The sequence below is a fragment of the Mizuhopecten yessoensis genome, unplaced genomic scaffold (genome assembly GCF_002113885.1).
Source record: "Mizuhopecten yessoensis strain PY_sf001 unplaced genomic scaffold, ASM211388v2 scaffold7901, whole genome shotgun sequence".
In the NCBI taxonomy this organism is placed as follows: Eukaryota; Metazoa; Mollusca; class Bivalvia; order Pectinida; family Pectinidae; genus Mizuhopecten; species Mizuhopecten yessoensis.
The window spans coordinates 212,762-216,480 of NW_018407279.1; positions in this window are offsets into that span (position 1 = coordinate 212,762).

Consider the following 3,719-nt stretch of genomic DNA (forward strand, 5'->3'; position numbering starts at 1 on the left):
AAAAAAAAAAAAAAAAAAAAAAATTGACCTCTATGATCTTGACAGTAACTCAATGTCAGTTTGATGAACTTTGATAGCAATTCATACAATGTACCAGGTACTTACTTACCAATTAAAGTTGATAGAACTGTTAACTTCATATTATAAAAAGAAGGGCTTATATAGGATATGCCTGTTGCCAAACCCGATTGATTATTTAATCAATGAAATACATTTGAAATGAAAACAAAAAAACAAACAAAAAAACGAATTAATTTCTTTCAGCAATAACAGTGGAATTCCCTCTGTGTTATTTTAACAGAATAATTCCTTTTATGGAAGTTGAACAAACATGTCTCTGCTGTTGTTGTTGAACTAAAAGATTTTCTCTGTCGAAGTTGCACAAAAATGTCCTTTCTATGTCAGACGGACAGAAGGATTTCATCTTTGGTATTTGAACAGAATTTATTCCCTATGGAAGTCAACTAAAGGATTTAGGTTGAACAGAAGGATCCTTTCTGTTGTAGTCGGACAGAAAGGTTTCCCTCTTTGTAAGTTGTACAGGGAGATTTCCCAAGAATAATTAAATATAACAACAACCCTTGATAATAAAAAGAACGTGTCCCCGGAATGATAAGCTTTTCAACTACAAGTAAACCCTGCAACAGCTGATCTCAGGTGACCTTAGAACAGATCCTCCTCATACATGTACGGTCCGGTTGGACATTAAGCAACTCGTGATCTAAACAATATAAAAAACGCAAAGTTACGAGAGCTTTTTATGACTAGTCCTTCATGTACATTTGTCAGTATAGAGAGATTCCTACTATCAACTGGAATTATACATTTCAAGATACTGATGGATTTTGTTGAAGACTACGCCAGACAATGGTCAATGAGAAAGCATGCGGAATTTGATTCAATTTTATGGTTCAAATCTATCAAGTTCATAATTAAAATAATTAGACGCTTGACATTCATGGGCGGAATCGTTATGTTTAAATAGCATGGGATATATCCAACTATAATCATCATTGCCATGGAGGGTTTTGGTCTCTCAGTTACCATGGTGACTAAGATGAAACCCTGCTAATTAAAACAATTTTAGGATATTTCTGTTTATCTACCACAAAGAGCAATCCTTCTGTTGTAATAAAATCCCTTGATGCATCGTTTAATTATCATAGGGAGAGTCTTTTTGTTTAATAACCATAATAGGGGATTCTTCTGTAAAATTTCATAGAATGCTGTATCTGTTAATTGCTACCGGCAGAGACCTATATATACATACGTCTCTGCTACCGGTAAAGATATAGGGTGGAATATTATTTTAACGAACAAAGAGGGAATCTTTAGCCTAGCGAAATTTTTCTCTTTGACATAACTGAATACTGTTGGATAATTATAGGAGAAATCCTTATTAATTCACATTTAATTAGTTATCATACGATATAGGGGTCATTTTCTCTTCAATCGCCATATGGAAAATCCTTCATTTCACAAACGAATGGGATCTCTATAATTATAATAGAACAGAAAGATTTTTTTTTATTATATTAGCACAATTGAGTTTGTCTGTGTAACCCAAAGAAATTGAATCCTCATGCTAAGATAAGTTATCTATAAAACTAAAGAATGCTAACTATTTAACATAAAATCAAATCAATCTGTCCAATAACAACATTATGGTATCCTTCTTTTCTCATTATAATAGGGAAACTACCTCTGCTCAATTAACATTTTAACAGGGATTTTCTTTTTTAATTACCATCGGGGAAAAAGTACCGTGTTACTGCCATTGTGGTAGTCATTCTACTCCAACCACCCCTACTCCAACTACCAACACCATTCTGTCCCCTCTCTTTCACTCCTTCTAGGACGTGTACATTTGCGAATGGATGCATATGAACTTGCCAATGTTCTATCGTTCATCGTATGTAATCTAGCGTGGTTATTTTTAAGCTGCCGGTTTGAAACTGTTGACATTATTATTGTAATGGAAAGGGCTTTGTATAAGTTATATAACTTGGGCCCAATCCTGTTAATATTTTAAGGCAATACAATGTTATTAAATCTTTCTGTAATTATTAAAGAGTTCGAGAAAGCCTTCTTTTAAACTATCATAGGGGGTCCTAAATAGTATTCATGGGGAGTGGTATTCCTCCTTTTTACAACTATCAGGGGATCACTCCGTTTCAAGTGGGAGTCATCCTATTTTACTTAGAGGGAATCCTTCTGTTTACCTGCTTTAGCAGAAATCCTTGTCTTATTATGATATACTAGGATCTTTCCCTTTAATTATCATTGAGATAATATTTCGGTTTTAATATTTAATGTTTTATTTTCGATACGGTTAATCCTTCCGTTTAACTAAAACTATTGAAGCCTTTTGCTTAATTGACACAAATGAAATCTTAGTTTTAATTATCACACTAAATTTCTCTATTTAACTTCTACAAAAAGAACCTTCTTATTTCCTGTTTAATTATCAAATTCGAATGTATGTGGGGGTGTTGGGTGTGTTCTGATTACCTATAGACTCAGTGGGATTCATCTCTCTAATTCTGTATAACTGATATAGGATCTTTTGATTTTTAATTACTGAAGTTATAAGCTTTAAGTCTTTAGCAAATATATTAAAAACACGATTTTTTTTAAATCTCAAAAACATAACCTTCAAAATGGTCATTTTACATCCTCATATAATGTAGTTTTGGAAAGTTATATTTACCTGTATTTCTGATATATATATACTGGACGACAGATTAGTGGAAATTTATCATAAAGCTTACCATTCTCTGAACAGCTGTACTATACATGTGTCTTATTATGATAGGGTTGTCCGAATTTATTACCATTGAGATTCAAATTCAAATTTATTATCAAACTAACCATGCTTTGGGTTAACCCTAACTTTTAACCCTAACGTTTACCACGTGTGCGCTACATTTGTTCAAAGCATTGTTAGATTAATAATAAATTTCGACAAAATTTGAACGCCGATGCCAACTGCTTGCAATGGCATATATATTATGTGCTCAGCATCCGTGATTTTTGAAAATGTATGTGATCTTAATATAAAATTATTTTACAAATTAAAGCTTTTGTAGACAACTTATCTATACAGACATTAAAAATATTGAACAGTATTTTTTATTGAAACTTTTTTTGTACTTTCACTTAGTTTGGAGACAATTTCCATTATGTCTGCAATGTATTTTGCTTTATGGTGTATTTTATACATCTTGAATCCAACTTGAATGTATATATACATTGACAGTCTATAATCCTTCAGAATCTCAATCGGTCAGCTTCTGCCTGGTAATAGCCCCCTTCAAGAGGTTGAAAAGATTCTGCTATGTTTACATTAGAACCAATCATTGGCCATGTGACAAGCTGAAATTCATGAAGGTATATAATGTAAACATCGACTAATAAAACATTTCCGCCAAATTATGTTAGTTGATATAAGTTTAATCTTGTAAGCAATGAATAAGGCATTTTATTTTTATCCTGCCCACATTTCCTCGCGTTGTGCAATGTTTGTTTACATCTGAGAGTGATCTCCCCTGACACATTGAGCACCCAGTTGTTTATGTATTTGTTGTGTAAATCTATAAATATCACGTACAGATTTCATCGCTATATGACATCTTTGGAAAATTAGAATTCCAAAATGAATCTCCCGTATCAATTCTGTCAATAAACTATTTTCAGTGTTGTCCATGATGCGAAACTAC